Raw genomic sequence first — 18,756 nt, forward strand, 5'->3', positions numbered from 1 at the left:
TGCGGACACTCATTTCGCTTAACCCGCCCACATAACCCGGGGCGATCTCTCAGCTTGAGATGGTTAACTTGGTCATGTCTGCAAGAAGGCCACCTTCACAAGTTCTGGGGGTCAGGACGCGGACACATCTCTGGGGGGTCACCATTCACCCTGCGGAGTCCCACCCCACAGGGCCCCCTGTGCTAAATCGCGGTTTGCAGGGAACCCAGCCTGGGATGCTCTGTCCTCCCCAGGCCCCTGGGGCCAAGGGACACTCCCCGAGGGCAGGGGCCAGGCCCCAGGTCCTTGCCTCTCAGGCCACATGAATTTGGGTGAGGCCCCTCCCCCCTCAACGGCACCAGGCTCCTGGCTTTTAATGAAGGAACCGTGGCAGGTGCTCCTCAGGGTCCCCGGGCATCCTGGCACCTGCGGGTGCGCACACACAGCGTTCCACTCCAGCGTCTTGAGCGGACACGGGGGAGCCAGACCCTCTTCTCGGGGGGGCACACGCCCTGAGGCCTGGGACCAGCTCAGAGAGCGGAGCCAGACTCCTCCCACCCCCTTGCCCCGCCCCCGCCCAGTGCCCCGCCCCCGCCCAGTGTCCCGGAATAGCTCTGATGTCATTCATAATTGTCCTTTTCTCCCACAATGAAAGCCACCAAGCGAGAAAAAAGGGGTTTCTTTTTTAAAATTGCTTTTCCTCGGTCTTTGACAGAGTCTGCGGTGTGGCGCCTGCACGTAATTAATTCGCTGCCTGGTGAATGGCAGGGCAGCCACTCAGGCTGGGAGAGAAAGCTCCAGAGAAAAGCAGAGAGGACACAGTTCGGGCTGAAAATGAGTTCCCCCACCGCCGGACCTGCCGCAGCTCGCGGCCCGAAAAAATACATGCAGATCCTCGCCCGCCGGGCACTCGGCCGTGCTGGCGGCAGAGGCGGGGCGTCCCCAGGGTTCCACCTGCTTAATGCGCATCAGTGTAGAGACCCGGACAAGTCCGACGAAAGGGAAGCTTTTAAGGTTTCCGTGTGATTTCTCAGGCTCCCGGAGGCGCAGGGACGAGTGTTTTAGGCCAAGAGCAGCAGTCAGAGTTTTCTGGGCGGTGGAATGGACCGGCGCAGTCGGAGGCCCCCCTTGGGCTGGCGTTCTAGGTGACCTTGAACGAGGTCATGCTGAACAAAGGTCGAAGGTCAGTGTCCCTAAAGAGGGATGAGAAATTGCAAGTCGATTGTGAGGACCAAAAATGTGCTTTGAAAAGCCTGATCACTCCTCTCCGGTGATTAACCGTGGGGACTCCAGCCTGGGGACTCTCTGGGGACACGCAACACGGAAGGCTGGAACCTACCCTCACCACCGGCCACCCCGGCTTCTTAGGAAATGGGTGGCCCAGGGGCACCGGGGGTGGTGGGCTCGGTCGGTTAAGCGGCCAACTTCGGCTCAGGTCATGATCTCACAGTTCATAAGTTCGAGCCCCACGTCGGGCTCTCTGCTGTCAGCACAGAGCCTGCTTCAGATTCTGTCTGCCCCTCCTCTGCTCGCACTCTCTCTCTCTTTCAAAAATAAATAAATGTTAAAAAAATTTTTTAAGGTGTAGACCATTTCCGTGACAGGATGTGATGTAACTAATAAAAATCACCTGGCAGGCGGAAGGCTCGGGACTCGGAGCAAGGTGTCTCTGTCAAGAGCGCCCCACTGGGGATGGGGGCAGACCTGGACCCATAGGGTGGCCCCGCGTGGCCGTGGCCCAGCCCCTCACCCCGGCCGCAGCTCCACCCGGCCCCCCAGGGCAGCCTCGCAAGCCCCACACAGGCCCTCTGAGCGGGGCTGGGGGGACGGTGACTGAGCGGGACCAGACTCGAGAAGGGACAGCATGCCGCCCGTGTCTCAGGTGCCGCCGCTGGGAGCGCCTGTACTTTACGCACCACGAAGATTCCAAAGTACTGACAGACGGTGGCCGCGTTCTGATTTCTGAGGCGCTACGGGGCGGGTCCTGGGACACATCCCGTGTCATCTCCTTACTCATCTTCCTCTGGAACAGTCCTCGAACGCCAGGAATGCTACCCCCGATGTGCAGATGGGAAGACCGAGGCACTGCCTGGGTTACTGCAGTGGTGGAGCTGTGATGTGTCCAGAGGCCACCTGCGCCCCCGCAGCGCCGCTCCCCTCCACGGGCCCCAAGGCTCTGGGGCAGGGACGCGGGGGGGTGAGGAGGGGTGAGAGGGGCAGGGGGTGACTTAGGAACCCGGGCAGCAGCCGGGAGTCTGGGGGAGACAGTGTTTCTTCCTCTGCTGAGTGCTCCAGCCTTCTCTAAGGCGTGATCCCGGAGGGCTGCCTGTAACCAGCCGTGGGCTCTCACACCAGAGGGAGCATTTGTCTTGGATTCTTCCGGAGCTGGATGACGTGAGGCCGGCCGGCTGCCTTTACCCCACACACCAGCCCTGACCAACCTCCAGGCTGCTGGGACTGTGTTGAGCACTGAGGGCCGGGGGGAAAGTTGGCCAGCAACATCTTCAAGGGCAGCAGGGGAGCAGAGGGGAGGCAAATGCCAGGCTGGGCCAGAGGGAAGCTGGGACCCCCCCAAGACCCCCCAAGGTGCCCAGGAGGAGTTGAACGGCCTCTCCAGGACCCGGCTTCTGCCCTCGGCCCGTCTGCGGCCCAGCCCTCGCCAGCTGAGCCAGGCTGTGGGGAGGAGGTGAGAACAGGGCCCTCCAGAGAGCTCGGGGCCCCCTCCCCGCCCAGGGCCGAGCCGCGGTCTGGAGCCTTCCGAGCCCTCGGGGAGGAGAGGCGCCCTGCCATGGGCCAGGTCATTTTTCACAGATTACACAGTGTGGAGCCGGCTGGCCTGGTAATTACTGCACTTCTATAATTAGCCCAAAGATTCCTGCTGCAACCGAGGAGAACAGTGTGCGGCGAGCGGCTGAGGCAGTGTGACTGATGGCTCGCCTCCGTCTCAGAAGTTTCCCTCCGAGGGCAGTGCGCCCCCTCCCAGCCCTGGGCCAGCGGCCCGCCTGCCCCCGGGGGCTCCAAACAGCCCTCCGTGACCAGAGACACCGTCCCCGGGTCACGACAAACAGCATGTTGGAGGCCCGTCGTGTGGCCCCCGCCGCGCAGTCCCCGCCTTGTGGCCATACTGTTGTCCTCACAGCCTGACCCGGAAGAATCAGCTCCCAGGGAAGGCAGTTTTCAGAAGCAGAGGTGGGATTCGATCCCAGGACCCACGACAGACGTCAATCCCCCACCCGCTGTGTCACACACGTCCTGGAAGAGGGCCCAGGCAGCGGTCGTTACAGAAGCTGGCTCTCTAGAACATTCTAGAGAGTGGCTTTTAAGGAGACACACTTTCGGGGCACCTGGGTGGCTCCGTCCGTTAGGTGCCCAGCTCTTGATCTCGGCTCAGGTCAGTCTCACGGTGTGCGAGTTTGAGCCCACGTCGGGCTCGGTGGTGACGGCGTGGACCCTGTGTGGGATTCTGTCTCTCCTTCTCTCTGCCCCTCCCCAGCTTGTGTGCCCGCTCTCTCTCTCTTTCTCAAGATAAATAAATAAACTTAAAAATTAAACAAAAGAGATGCATTTTCATCTTTAGGGAGGAGCTGCTATTTCTGAGGATGGACAGACTTTCAAGGGTTCGGTCAGCCCGTCCTAGATGCCTGGGCCTGGCCCCCTAGGAGGGTCACAGCAGAAGAGAGAGGGGGCAGGACAGCGGTGGGGGACAGCCTCTGAGCCCCTGATCCCCAGATCCAGGCTTAAAGCAGATGAGCTTTCCTTCTGCCTCTGGGAACAGAGGGAAGCAAATAGTAATGGGGCATAGAATTGTCGGTTGGAAGAAAGTGGTCATTCTCGATTTAGAATTTACAAACAGTGGATTAAGCCCCACACTGGAAACACCTCCAGTGTCCTGCCGGCCCCGGGGGACAAGGTGCCGAGGTACACAGAGCAGGGGGCCCCTGCACGGTCTGGGTCTCGGCCTGGGCACCCTTCCAGTCACCTGGGCTGCTCTTCGCCACACGGAGGCCACTAAGTCTCAGAGACTTTGATGCAATCAGTCGGCGGTAACCTGGGGAGGACCCAGGCCCCTGTCTGAGTTTAAGTCCCCGGTGATTTGTCTGTGCAGCCCCGGCGGCCACGGCACAGAGCTGCGTGGACCGGAGGAGTGAGTTCTGCCCACAGGTGCCAGGCCTGCCTTCCCCCCAGGTCCCCTCCTCCCTGTCCCCAGGGGTCCCCCTTGAATCCCTTCCTTGAGGCTGCACCCCCAACATGGGCTTCCCCTCGGTGTCCCATGCTGCTGGGACCAGACTCTGAACCCAGCTGCAGGCCCGGACCCCAGGCCTGACCGTGGGACCTGGGGCTGTCCCGTGGGCCCGGGCCCAGGGCTGGAGCGTTACGGCCTTTGGCAGATACAGCCCAGTCGGGGAAGGTGTTGACTCAGTTCCATCTGGTGGAAGAGGGTGGAGGGAGGAGCCTGGCAGGTGGCAAAAGGCAGGGAGAAGACACGGGGTGCTGGAGGGATTCCTACCTTCTCTTTCAAGGAAAATGACTCTCCATTCAGGAAATGTCTACCAAGAGCCTAAGGGTGTCAGCAGGTGTCGGAGGCCCTGGGGAGGAGTTAATGACGGTTCTTGCCCAGAGCCGAGGGCCCGGGCGGCGCTGGGCCCGAGCTCGTGGCTGGGGAGCCAGACCCGCTCCGGCTTCTGGCAGAAGGCTCTGTCTGCGGAGCCAGAGAACAAGCAGATAAACCTGGAGATGAGCATGGTGACTTCAGGTGGCGGTCAGGGTGATACAGGAAACAAATGATGAGGGAGAGGGGCTTGGGCTTTGGTACAGAAGTGGGTCCGGGAAGCTCTCTCTGAAGAGGTGACCGGAATAAGGAGGGGGGAGCGGGTCACGGGGAGGGAACAGGGCAGAGAAACAAGTGCAAAGTCCCTGAGGCAGCAAAGACCTTGACATGCTGGGCAGGGGAGAGGGAGGTCTTTGAGGCCGGGTCAATGGAGGTGGAGAGTGGAAGGGGGGATGGGGAGGGGCGTAGGGGGTGCAGAGCCTTGAAGGCCAAATAAGGAATCTGAATACGACCCTCAGTAAGAGCAGAGACCAAGAACGGTTAAAAGGGGGGAACGAAGCCACTTGGGAATTCTGCATTTTGCCGAGAGAGAGCGACTGTGTGGGCTACGCCTTCGGCAGTCAACAGTTACGAGGTTGGAGTGATACACAAATGAGGCAACTCCTTGGGGGCCGTGGGCAGCAGGCTGTGACCCCTGAGAGAAGAGCCCACCAGGGAGCCCACGACCCCCGTCCCCTTCCGGGGGTGACCCGAGTGCAGCACGGGGACCGAGGCCTCTGCGGAGCTCAGCAGCCACCGTGTGCGGGGAGGACGCAGGCGCGGGTCTGGGCCGTGGACGTGACCGAGACCAGCAGAGCCAGGTCTCTGAGCCGCGTGCAGGGAGGGGCCCAGAAGCCCACCCGGGGTCCCCCGCGGGCTCCGCAGCTGCAGGATGAGCCGCAGGCGCCGGGGGCAAGCCCGTCCTGGACGGGACTGGAAGCAAAGTGAAGGCCGTAGACAGCAGGGCCGGAATGGGGGAATCTGCGGGCCGCGCTAACAAATGTTCGCCGGATGCCCCCAAGGAAGCCAAGCCCCCCGAGATCTGCAGGGAGCATAGAGTCGGAGGAAATTCGGGCGACTAAGTGCGGCTCTTCCCACACCCACGGCAGCAAAGTGCAAACCAGGGGGCGTGAGTTCCGGGGGGTCAGCTGCTGACCTGATAGCCCGCAGAGCAGGACGCGCTCGGCAAGAAGAGGCAGCACCTAGAGGCCTGTGATGCGCCATCTGCAGAGGGGAGGAGCCACCTGGGCGGGCCAGCAGGCCGGGGGCGGGGACGGGGTCTCTGTCTGGCCCCCCCACCCCCCATCTACCTCCAGATGAGCAGAATGGCAGCAAACAGCCGGGGCATGTGCCCAGCCAGCATGTGGCCGGGTGGCCCGCCCACGGGACCGGCAGGTTGGGCACAGGTGTCCTTCTGCCATTGTCTTCAGGGCTGCAGGCTGCCGGCTGTTGTGTCCACAGGGGCAGGCAGGGGGACCTCTCCCCACTCAGCTGCCAGGCCCTGGTGTCCCACCTGCAGGAAGTCAAGGTCAGCACCTCCCTCTCCCTGTCTTAGCTTCTCCTTAGGGGCCTTGGGAGCCGAATGAGGGGCCAAACCAGAGCAGGGGCCAGAGGGGAGGCTGGGCCCCACTTCAGGAAGAAGGCAGAAAGGGGCAAAGGGATGGGAGCTCATCACCGGGAGGACTTCCTGGAGGAGGAGGAGCCCATCTCCCTTCCCTCTGCCCCTTGTCTCTCTCCTCTTCTTGGACACCGGCCAGCTGTCCCCCTCAGGGTGTCTCTGCCACCTCTTCCATCCCTCCCAGTGCCTGAATCGCCCCAGTGCCTCTCTCCGCCTCTGTCTCCCATCCTCCTTCCCTGCCCCCATCCCTCTCCATCTGTGTGTCTCTCTCCTGTCTGTCCCACCCCCTCCCCACTCCCTAGTGAGTGACAGGGCGAGGAGATGGTGCTAGAATTACACCAGCAGCTGAGAGGCCAGCGGCCATGTCTCCTCCCTGCGCCGGGCCTCCATCCTGGGGAGCAGGCGGGCTGCTCGGCCCTCCAGACGAGGGAGACCCAGTGGTCGAGACCTTGAAATAGTGCTGGGCGGAGGGCTATGGCCGTCGGATCACAGACAGGCGGGTGGGTGCACCCCGAGGAGAAGGCAGGGGCCCAGCAGACGCCCACACGCGGGGCAGGCAGGGCCCACGTACGGGGCAGGGCGTGGGGTAGGCTCTGTCCCAGGAGGGTGACCCTCCCCTGGGCTTCTCAGCTCCTCTGTCAGGAGCACAGACCCCCGGATGCCGTCGGGGGCCCGGGGGGGGGGTGTGGGGGGGGAATGTCGGGCACTCTGTCCGCACGTGGAGGAGGCAAACAGCTCAGGCCGGAAGGAGCCGGGCTGTGACCCCTGGGGGAGCTCTGAAGGGGCGCCTCTCCTGTAAACGGGGACACGGCCTCTTTGGGGAGTCCCTTCACCCCCGAGCTACCCCCTGCCCTTTCCTCTCCCTCTCGGGCTCTGCTGTCATGCCTCCTGCCTCTCGGTGTCTGAGCTCATCCATCTGGTCACGGCCACCGCGTGTGGGCCGCGTGTCACCCATAGGAAGCAGGGGACGCGGCCGTGGTGAGCCCCGGGGGCCCCAGAGGGGAGTGACGCCCCTCCAGACTGTCACTATCGCCGTGCATCTTCAACGGCTCTCAAGTCTTTCTATAGTTACGGTTTGTGACCCGCTCGCTTAGCTCAGATGGTGGACATTTGTCCCGGATGCCAAGTGTTACACGGACAGCACTTAGAAGGGCTTCCCGGGGCGACATGCACCCACGAGCCCTGCTGCTGGGGGCATTTGCTGATTCGCCCAACGAGGACGCTCGGACCCCTGCAGAAGCCATGGTCCCGCCTCCGGGATTTCTGCCCCGACTGAAGAGACTGCTGGCCCGGCCTGCGCAGCCGCCCTGGGGGTGTGGATCGGCCTGGTTAAGGGGCAACAGCCTAGGCCCTCCCTGCTGCCAAGCCCCTCTGGGGGCAGGGGCGGCTGGAGGAGGTGGGGGGGACTGATATCTGTCTCCTGGGTGGGGGAGGGGAGAGGCCCCCACGGCTACATTCGCCTCGTAGCCTCCGCGCAGCCTGCTTCCTCTTCCCTGGGGGGTGGGGGATGCAGAGGCAGGAATCGCGTCCCCGGCCCCTTAGGGAGACCGGCCAGCCAGTCCTCGGCGGACGGAGGAGGTGGCATTGGCGAGGAGGCTGCTGAAGGGATTGTGAGGGCGGGTGATGGGGAGGCCAAGCCGTCAGGGTCTGGCGTCGGGAAGGGGCTCCGGTGGTCCCTCGAGGGGCAGCCCGGCCCACACTGTGCGTGGAGGCCACGTCCGGCCGAGGTGAGCGGCTCTCTGGTTAAAGCACACTCAGCAAACACACACGCCGAGTAGCACATTTCCTTCCCTACGAGCTGAGTCAGTGTGGACGAGCAAACGCCAGTGGCCTAGGGAGCGCCTGGCCCCTTCCCCCTCCTCCCGCCGCAGGGCCCCAAGCCAGAGAGAAGAGAGAGCAAGGTGGTGGGGGGCTCCCTCGGAGAACGGGGCTCCCTCGGGACACCAGACAGCTGCGGAAGGCACAGAGGCCCCGTGGCAGAGCCCCATAGCCCATCAGTGGCCATCTGGTCTGCAAAGATGTTTGCAGAACACCCAGTGGGCAGTGAGCCAGCAAATGAGGGAGTGTGGGAGCGGCAGGGACAGCAGGGGGGACAGAGGTGGGGACAGTGGTGGAGTAGCAGGGACAGTGTGAGCAGGGCTGAGGCTGGGAAAGGGAATGGGACAGGGGACGGCTGTCTGATCAAGAGGCAGGAAGAGGGGCGTGAGAAGGGTCTAAGCTGTCACCCAGCCACCCTGAAGCAGCTGCCTCCCCCGAAAAGGGCCCTGGGCCGGCCCCTCTCCCTTCTAGACCCCTGGCTCCACCCCTATCAGATAAGGGTGCCCAGCGACCTCACAGGCAGTTAGGAGATGAAGAGCAGGTGCCAGAGGACGGCCGTTTGTTCCCTCACTTCTGAGTATTTATTGAACACCTACTATGTGCGCCCATCATGGACCAGACCTGCTGGGGGCTCTGATGTTGACGTGGGCAGACGGGGCCCAGTCGGGGAGAATGCACAGATGAGCCATGCCTACCCATCCCAGCCCCGCTCCGCACAGGTGTGCCCGCTGCACACTTTCATCCTGCAGATGGGGAAACCGAGGCAGCCCAGGGGCCCAAGCTGAATCCCATTCTGGCTGCTGAGTCTGGGGCCGTCCTCACCAGAGGGTCTTGGAGACCCCCCCCTCCGAGCCCCCCGGTCCGGCCCCGTGCTTCTCAGACAAGAACACTGAGGTCCACATCCTTTAAGCACCTCCGTCTCTCTTCCAGAACATTCCCAGTAAGCGACAGCCCAGCCCAGGAATGGGCTCGTCTGAGCGGCTGGAGATCTCAGCTGGGATCCTGGCGGCTGGGGAAGGGCCGGGCTCTAAAAATAAACCACCAGGCGCCTCAGCCTGGCAGAGCGGCCGGCGCGAGCCTGGTGAGAGGGAGCTGCCGCCTGACGCCGTGCGCAGGTGACGGGGGCCCGGCCCGGCCAGAGCGCCCCCTTCCCGGGCAGCTGGCCCCGGGATGGGCCGGCGGCAGGTGGCAGCCAGGAATATTTGACCCCTGGCTCCTCCCGGAGGCACCGCCACCCCCGTGGGCCTGCGCACACGTTCGCTCCGACCTGGGACGGGCTCCACTCAGGCTGCTCCCGGGGAAGGGGCTGGCGGCAGGCGCCCCGGACGCCCAGAGTCACCCTCTGCGGGCTGGACAGCGACAGGCCTCGCACAGGTGAGGGGACGTTTCGCTGCCTGGGGGACGTGGGGCTGGGGTGGGGGCGTTCCCGGTGGGGGGGCCAGGGAGCCCCGACATGGGGAGGGGAGGCGATGCCACTCCTCTCCCCTCTGCCCTTGTCAGCCCGGAGCACCCCAGCCGCTGCCCAATGGCCGAGTCCTGTGGCTTAATTAGGAGCCACTGCGGGTTAATGGGTTTGTGGGAGTCAGAGTGAAAAGTTGCGGCGGCAGGTTTGGGAGAGCTGTGCCCCGCATTCTGCTCCGGCAGCGGGTGGGGGCATGCGCGGAGGGCCTGTCCCCGGACGGGACCGTGGAGGCTGGCCTCCTCGAGAGCCCTGTGTGGGGAAGGTTCTCTAGAAAGACAGGGAGACATCCCGGGGACTCACAGTGCCCCAGATGGGCCCCCAGAGCCCTGGCTCAGTGTTAGTACTTCGAGGCTCACAGACGGGGAGCCGTGTCGCGGAGGGCCGCTTTGGGCCAGGAGTCGGGCCCAAGGGAGCCAAGCCAAGAGGGGGTGTGTTCCTGGTGCTCGGCACCTTCGTCCCCTGGGGCTCGGAGGGACTGTCACATCTGACTTTCTGCCCAAACGGGTTTCTGTGCCTGACGCCTGCACGGGGTAGCCACCCACAGGCGAGGTGGTCGGTGCTAAGTGACGGCCCCACACCTGGGAGGGGAAAGGGTGGGCGAGGCGCCTGGCGAGGGGGCCTGCTGGCTGTCTCCACTTGATTGTCCGAGGAGGGCAGGTGCTGGGGGAGATCTGGGGACAGGCCTGACCCGCTCCTGGGCATGCAACGGGGTGTCCCTCGGGGACAGGGACTGATCAGGACGAGTCCTCATGGGCTGAGAGTGAGCTGGCCTCTGCCACGGTCAAGCCCCGCAGCCACAAGGTCGGTGGGAGCCCCGGGACTGTCACGTGTTGGGTCCGGGCATGTGGCTGCAGGAAGGAGGGGGGGGCCTGTGGGGAAGGCTCTCAGTGGTCATCTGCGGAAGACACCATGTGGCCGCCACTAGGCCTCAGGCCGCGCGTGTTTCCCTAACTCCCAAGGACCCTCCGGGCCAGGCGTCCGCACCCACATATCCGCCGCCTTCCGCGCTGTGCACACGGTCACTCAGTCGCCTCCCAGGAGCCGGTGTCCTTCGACCTTCTGCTACGTATCCCCCAGAGCCCCGAGGCCCCTGCCCCGAACCTGCCCGGGAAGCCCAGCCCGTCCACCCCAGCTCCCGCACCGCCTCCAATCCTGGCGGCCTGGGACACTAGAGCCTGAAATCCAGGGCCAGCCTCCCCCCAGACCACCGCTGTCCACTCTGTGAATCTTGGCAAAGGCCATGACCCTTCTAACCTCGGTCCGCTCACCGGGAAAACGAGGCTGGCTCCCCCCACCCCCGGGGACGCTGGACGGCTGGCAGAGATCTTAGCAGCCAGGATGTCACACGGCCCGGGGCCGCTTGCTAGAGAAGGCAAAGCCTCCTACCTCCCGACTGCGCCTGGAGGGCCAGCACCCCCACTCCGGGCCGGGCACACAGCAGGCACTCAGCGGTGCTTGTTGGAGTCACGCATGCACCTGCACGCATGTGGCGGTGCCGTTGCCCGGCCCTGACCTGACCGGGATGGGGTCACAACACCACGGAAGTGTCCCCTCTAACCCGTCCCAGCGCGTGCTGATGCGCCCCCCCACATGGTCCCGGCCGGGCTGGCTGATGGATTCGGGCCCAGGGGACCCGGGTCACCGCCTCCCAGCAGGGCGAGCGGAGCGCAGGGAAGTGCGAGTCCCTGAGTCTTGTGAGATGTTAAGGCGCCGGCCTGGCCTTGTCTCCAGAAAGTCGTCTTTGTTCTCGCATCTGTTTAATAGGGTTCCACCCAGCCTTTCCCCAACCTCCAACCTCCAGGGCCTCTGAGTGAGTTTGTCCCCAAGAGCCACCTCTGACCCAGCACAGCCTGAAGTCTGGAGGGTGCTGGGGATGGGGGGAAGCTGTCCCCAGACCCACTGACTCAGTCACCGGGAGGGAGCCTTGCAGCCAAGGCCTGAAAACCCAGCCGCGTTCCTGGCCCCGCCCACCAGTGACCAAACGCCAGGCTGGACGGGCTGCTGACGTGCCCTCACGTCTAACCGCTCAGGCCTCCTGCAAAGAACTCACTTCCGCGGAAGGAGACCACGCGGCAAAATGATGCTGCCGCGCTCCTCAGACATCGACGTGATGTACGTCTGCAGCCTAGGCCACCCTGGGCGCACACTGCGCCTGCGCCTGCGGGCCACCGCCGAGCCCGCCCCCTTCCGCTGAGCCCGCCCCCTTCAGCACCGAAGCCAGGCCCCGCCCGCGGTCACCCTCCCTATGCGGGTGCCCTATGGGGGTTAGCGCTTTGCCATCTTGTCCAGGTCAAGTCGGCCCCTGAGGCAGAAGGCTGCGCATCTGTCTTGGTGTTTTCTCCGCCCCTGACGCATCGGAGCCCTAGCTCTGCTGTATCGGTCAGCGTTTGCCGCCGCAGTGCCCGGTAACAAGTGAGTTCCACCTCTCAGTGGCATACAGCAGCCACATGTATTTTTCTCGCTCTTGGGGGTGGATTTTGGCTGACGGTGGTGGCGTCTGGCTGGGCCCAGTGGGGTCCAGCTGCACTTGACGCCAGGCTGTGAAGCAATGTGGTCTGCTCCCCGTTCGGATGCGGGGGGTCTGGTTTCCTCTTGGTGTGGCGGGAGAGCAGGAGGCCAGGCCACGCCAGCCACGCCTCAGCTCACGTCGCTCGGGTGTCACCCAAGCAGATAGTGGGGGAGGGTGTAGACCCCACCTACTCTCTTGGGGACACTGCACAGGCAGCATATAAGGGGTCCCATCTTCTACATGCGCGCCCCTGATCCTCCCTGGACCACGTGGCCCTGATGTTGCAAATGTCACTGGGATAAGGTCAAGTTGGGGGGAGTCAGCACCCAGGTCGTGGCATTGCCCCCAGCTTGGTGGGGGGGGGGGGAGATCCAGGGAGGGGAATGGAGCAGAGACCCAGGAGCACTTACTTAGGAGTCCTTGAGGGGATAGGAGAGCCTTCCAGGGGGACGTGGCCCCGTAAAAAGGATTCCAGCAGGCAGGGGACAGGGTGGGGCATCGGAAGGCGGGAAGGCAGGGGCCAGACTTGGTCCAGCAAACCGCCCCCCTCCCTGGGCTCCTGCAGAGACTGCAGCCCCTTCTCTGCACCTGACGTCCTCCCTGAGGACTCTTGCTCCTCTCACCTGCTCTGAATTAAGGAGTAACCAGGAACCTCTGATCTCATTATGTGAATTATAATTCTTAATCATGCCTGGTGGCTGAGCCTGGGGACACGGGGCTCTGGAGAAACTCCAGAGAATTACCAGTCGGGCAGCGGCAGCGCTCAGAGGTGGCTGGAGGCTTAAAGGTCACTCACAGATACTCCGGGTCCCATTAATTCACAAAATAAAGAACAGCGCAGCCCAAATGCCCTTTAGCCACGAAGGTATTTAAATACCAGCCATTCAGAACACAGAGGTGGAAACGGGTGACTTTTCCAAGTTAAGTAGTCTCTAATCTCCCCAGATTTCAAGAACCACCCTGGGCAGAGAGGTCACTTTCCGAAATGAATGTATCCCAGAGATGTGTGTTCAAGGGGGCTCTCCTGGGCCGGTGCCTGCCCCTGCCAGGAGGGGAGAGGGGGGCCAGGAGACAGAAAGGCCTGGATTAAGAAGCGGCTCTAGCATTGTAGACGTGTGTGCCTCCCCTAGCTTGGAGCCTCTGTTTATCCATCTGTGAAATGGGCCAATCCTCTAGGCGGGGCTGGGAGAAGGTGGGTGGGAGTGTGTGGGACCCGGGGAGGAGGGAGCAAGGAGGGACCCTCGGGCACAGGATGGGGGCAGGCGGAGGCCCAGGGTGGAGACAGGCCTACTGCTGTCCCTGACTGAGGCCCTGAGAGGCCCAGCTCGCCCCAGCGGCAAGGCTGCGACGCCAGGGACTCTAGCGCCCCCCAGAGCCCAACCCTGCGGAGCCTGGATGGGGGGCCGTGGAAGGCAGCCGGGAGGGCAGGCCACGGCCTTGCAGCTTTGAGCGTTCTTTCTGTGGCTTTTCAAACACAGTCTTCCCTCGGGGCTACTTGGATGGGAGGAGATGTGAGGGCACCCGTGGGCTCCCCAGAGCTGAGCCCCCACCCCCGGAGCTCTCCTGCTCATGGGGGGAACAGTTACCCCCTCCCCGGAGAGCATCTTCCCCCAGAAACCCCTGGGCCTGGAGGCGGTCAGAGTACCACCCCCCCAATCCCAAATCCTGGTCACACGGCTAAGGAGAGCCCAGGGGGCTCTGGGCCTGCCTTCCTCAGCCTTCTTCCTTTCCAGGGAACATTCTAGAAGGCCTGCCCTGGGCAGCTCCCACCTGGCAAAGCTGATACAAGAGGTGTGTTGGAGCAGGTGCCAGCCTGGCGGGGCCACACCTGGGTCTCCCAGGGGACCTCAGGGCTGCTCCCTCTCAGCCCCCTCCCCTCGGGGTGGGTCCCCACCCGCCTCCCCTCACTTATCCTCCTGTCCCTTTTCTCTCTAGACCCTCTGTCTCCTGCTCCCCCCTTCCCTCTTTCAGAGACTTGAGTGGCCCCAAAATAAAACCAAAGCATCCTCTTTGGCAATTTCGGTTCTTAATTTAAAAGTCAGATGAGTGGAGGATTTTCTCTTTCTCTCTCAAAGAAGTGCAACAAAACCACGCAAGAAGTCAATGGATTCTTTCCTCCCGCTGCCCTCTCTACGGGGCGCTGGGGCTGCGTCGCTGCTCATGCTAAGCCTGTCGACTTGGCTGTGGGAGGGACGTCATGCCCAGACTGTGTGCCAATGGGTCTCCGGGCCGTGGCTGGGTCCGGGCAGCAGTGGCCCACCTGTACCCTGCTGGGCTCCTCCGGGGCCCTGCGCCTCCCCTCTGCCCCCACTGCCCATGCCCTGACGGTAACGCGGGTGCCAGACAGTAAGGAGAGCCATCTCCAAGCGCTGGGGCCTCCCCTGCTGAGCACGGCTCTCCCCCTCCCCACGGCGGCCCTGCGCTGGGGCACAGATGCGGTCACTCTGGAGGTGCAACCATGGCTCCAAGGGGCCAGGGTCACGTCCAAAGGCACGTGCAGCGTGTCGCAAAGCCGGGCTTGACCCTCTGCACAGGGAGGCATTAGGAGCAGGGTGACGGTCGAGGGTCCGGATACCGGGTGCAGCGACCCTGCTGGTCAGGCCCCTGCTGGGCGCTTGTCCCCAGGCTCTCTTGTTTGGCCACCTGCACCCAGCAGGTGAGGCCCAGCAGGTGAGGCCCAGGGGGCGGAAGGCTGGCTGAGTCACTGCGTGGTAGCAGGAGCCACTGCGTGTGCCCTGCAGGCCGGGGACAGGGCCTGCTGGCATGGGGACTTGCCCGCATACATTCACCCAGTTGGCCGTGTGGCCTGGGGCGTGCTGAGCCTGTGCCGCAGGGACAGACAGGACTCTCAGGAGCTCGGGGACCTGGTGGGGGGGCGGCGCTCAGAGGCATCAGGCCTTAGGGCCTTGGATACAGGCAGAGCTGAGAGCGGGCCTGTCCTGGACCACCGTGGGCTTGGTCACCACGTCCTTCACTGACACGGGGGTGGCACCATGCCTGGCCGGCCTTGCCCCCCTCCCGAGGACGTCAGTGGCCCCCAGCGCACAGCTCGCCCAGGACCTGAGTCCTCAGGCTCTGTCCTACTCTGAGGTCTTTGCTCACGCTGAGCCCTCTTCCCTCCTGTCCCTCCCCGCCCGTCACCACTGCCACTTCCCCGTCTTTGTCCTTCTTTGCCCTCCAGCCCCCTCCGCCACCAGCCTCAGCGCCCGTCCCTGCGCTCAGCTGGCCTGGTGCCTCCCTTCCTGCTACTGCCAGGGCACCTGTTCTTCCTGGTAGATAACATCACCTCCTCCGTGCAGCCATCCTGACCGCCTCCCGATTCCCACGGGACCTGCGCAGACTTCCAGGAAGGCTCCACAGAGGACGTGTGCCTTTCCCCACCGTGACCGGGGACTCCTCGCGGGCGGGGACACGGGCTGGCTGAGCCTTCCCAAACACGCACCCTCATCACTGTGACACGTGATGCTCCGTGATGGGGGGGGGCGGCTTCCAGCATTTCCTCCCGGCTCGAGAGAACACCGCCTCCTCTCCCCTGCCCCATGGCTCACACCCCCAGGGCGGGTCCGGAGGGGCTGCCATGTCCTGGATGCGACGCAGAACTGAGAAAACAAGTTGGGGGGGGACACCTGTTCACGGGGTCAGTTCCTGAGTTTTCCTGTCGTAGAGCATCATGATCGCCAGCAGAGAGTGGAGCGAGGCCCAGGCGGTAGGGAGGGTCAGGAGCCAGGAGCAGGATGGAGGGAAGGACGGAAGAGCAGGCAGGATGGGGGCGGACTGAGTGTGGGGCGAGACCGGCCTCTCTGCAGAGACCGGGCCTCTGGGGGCCTTGAGAACTTTCTGGGTTACATCATGTCGGTAAGAACTAGGGATTTTCCAGACCAGGGTACACTAGGCCCCTAAATGCCACTTTCGGGGTACCTATCCATCCCCTTCTAATCGGGGCCAACTGACCACAAAAGTGAACTCTCCCCGCTTCCTGACAGCAGCGCAGAGGTTAGAAATCGGCCAGGCCCCCTCTGCCGGGGAGGCCCCCGCCCTGCTCCCGCAGCCAGCACTTCGAGGTGTGGGCGTCTCAGAGCGGAGCCCCCCTCCCAGCGCAAGCCCCCGGCCATGTGAGGTCTCGGGGTCTCAGGCCAGAAGGACCGGCCGCTCCTCGCCAGCTCCGACCCGCCCGCCAACCTGCCGGAGAGCAGGTCCTCCATGACGAAGGCCGGGGGACCATGAAGGTGCCCTGTGCCTCCTCGTTAATGCTCTCGAGGAAAGGTAAGCGCGTCCCTGGCCCCGCTTCGGAGGAGCGCGGCTCAGGCTCCCGCTCCGCCAGGACCCGCCATCCAGAACCCAGGCGCAAAGTGGGCAGAGCTGCTGCGGGGAGGGGTCGGCCAGGAGGATGCCGGCTCAGTCATCCGTTCAGGGCCCTGCTCTGCAGGGGCGGTGGGGAGAGCCTGGGCTGTGCAGCCTGCACCCAGCTGGCACCCCCACCCCAGCACTTTGCGGCTGTGTGACCTCAGGCAAGTGACTCAAGCTCTCTGGGCTCCAAGTGGCCTCATGGGTCAAGCAAAGTCCCAAATGCACATGGGGGCGAATGGGACAGATGGCAGAGTGACAGGAGAAGGCACTTAGAAGGGCCTGTTGCACAGGAGAGGCTAGTGCCTGGCACGGGCTGTTAGTCACTAGGCCCCGCGTCCTAACAAGCAGGGGTTGGGCGGCCTGACTGGGGTCCTGGTGCCACAGTTGCTCACTGCACGAGCTGGGGCAGGTCCCCGGACCTCCTGTGACAGACAGGACTAATAATGCTGCTCTACGCCTGTCGGGTGACGGAGAGGAAGCTGCCTTGCAAACAGTACAGTGCTGTGCAAATAGGCCGGCTGGTGGCCAGAAGCCGTAAGAGTGACGGTATGTGTCACACAGGCATGTGTCACACAGGCTGGCACTGCTGACAAGACGTGCTTTGTGCTGGGCTCCGATGGTTCTGTGGGGTCTCCAGGAGGTATGGCCCAGGGGTTGGGAGGATGTGCTGGGAGCTCGGACCACTGGCTGTGTGACCTCCTGTGGGTTACTTAACCTCTCTGTGCCCCGGTGTGCCTCATGCATAGCACAGTAAGGCGACAGCATTTGAGTGAATAGCTACACACAGGCTCTGCCTTCACTAGCGCCCGACAGATGTGGGCCCCCTGCCATCATCCTGGGTCGGCCGCCCCTTGGCTTCTCCCCCTCGGCGCCTTTGCTCTCCATCGCCAAGTTTAGGACTCGAGGTCCCTTCAGTCTGTCCCCAACACTTGAGTAGGTGTCTTCTTTCTGGAAAAAGCGTGTCATCACATCCCTCCCCAGCTGATCAGCTCGGCGCGCCGTCCTGGCCCCCTCCTGCCTCTCCAACCCCCACCCGCTGCCGCCCGCTCCGCTGCCGTGAGACAGAACCTGGGCACCGAGCCCTTGCACCTGCTGCGCCCCCTCCGGGCCACCGTCTGCCCCTGGGGGACCCCGTCTCCAGCCCGCCTCACACTTGCTGTCCCCTCAGTCAACAGCAAACCCTTCTGTAGCCGAGGGAACAAGTTCAGACAGGACGCTGGCACCAGACCCTAGATCCGGCGGGGCTGGGAGCCCAGTCCAAGGCCCAGCCCCCACTTGGTGGTGTAGCCCAGCACTGGGCTGACGTGGTCCAGGCCGAGGTCCTGTGGGTGACTCGACGGCGCGGTATCCGTGCGAGCGTCGGGTGTGGGCTGGCCCCATGCGCGCCCTGGGCACTGCCATCCCACCGCGACCTACGATTCCTCCCTGGAGGACCCGGCGCTGCGGGATCCCAGGTCTACCCTGGGGTCCGCAGCCTCCGCAAGCTTCAGTCACGTAAGACTACGGTCTGGTCCCCAAATCCTCTGGGTGATCAGACCCTCCCCCCGCTTCTGCCCGGGGCTGTTCCCCGACCTAGAAGACCCCCACTTCAGCCTCTGTGAAAGTCAGGCCCCTTCCCCAAGTCACCACACGGCAGTAGGAACGGACTCCCTCAGGGGCCCCAGCACTGTGTCCGATGTCCAGGTCACCGCCGCTGCTCCCGGTCACCTCCAGGCAGGGCGGCGCCCTCGCCCCACACCCACGCGGCCTGGCCAGACGAGGTGCATGTCCGCGGCCAGCAGGGCCCCTCAAGGAAGGACAATGATCTCACGGCACAGATTGGAAGGCAGGGAACAGCCTCCCAGGAGAGAACAGTGGGTCCAAGGCCCCGGGCGGGGGGAGGGGCAGGACCATGTCAGCCCATGGCCGGTTCCAGGCTCACCAGGGAACGCAGCTCTCCTATGATCCCTTGTCATGGTCGAGGAGGCCATCATGGAGAGTGACTTGCCAAAGGTCACACAGCAAAGGCAGAGTGGGCACGGGTGAGGGCGTTGGATGGCATCTCCACCCCAGGGCCTGCGTGATGTTTATGTGCGGAGATAGCAAATCGGTTCCCTGCTCTCGGAGGGGGAGAAGCCCACCTCCCACCCCCCGGGGGGCCGCAGGTGCCTCGAAGCCCTAGTGCAGCGGTGGGGGGGGGGGCGCCTGTGGGCCGGCCTAGGAAATGAGTGTTTAGGCCCATTAGCCCCCGTTTTCCGGAGCATTGTTTTTGCCTCAGTGAGCACTTCAGGACCATTTCCTCAGAGCGGCAGGCAGCCCCCCCGAGAGGCCGCAGCTCATCCGCCGGCTCCTCGAGGCCGCTTCCGCAGTCAGACAGATTCTGAGTTCCGATGGTTTTTAAATGCATTTATAATGTAATTGAATTTCAGCCCCTCAGGGAGCCCCGGGATGGGGCC

The 18,756-nt window shown here is 63.8% G+C and overlaps 1 long non-coding RNA gene across 1 annotated transcript; it reads left to right on the forward strand.

Annotated features, from left to right (window-relative positions):
- The first annotated feature begins 9,075 nt into the window (after positions 1–9,075).
- LOC115304810 lies at positions 9,076–13,953 on the forward strand. Its single transcript, XR_003914618.1, has 3 exons — positions 9,076–9,377; positions 11,755–11,877; positions 13,708–13,953. It is a non-coding gene; the product is annotated as an uncharacterized LOC115304810 (long non-coding RNA).
- Positions 13,954–18,756: the final 4,803 nt, after the last annotated feature.

The sequence above is a fragment of the Suricata suricatta genome, chromosome 10 (genome assembly GCF_006229205.1).
Source record: "Suricata suricatta isolate VVHF042 chromosome 10, meerkat_22Aug2017_6uvM2_HiC, whole genome shotgun sequence".
NCBI classification, from domain to species: domain Eukaryota; kingdom Metazoa; phylum Chordata; class Mammalia; order Carnivora; family Herpestidae; genus Suricata; species Suricata suricatta.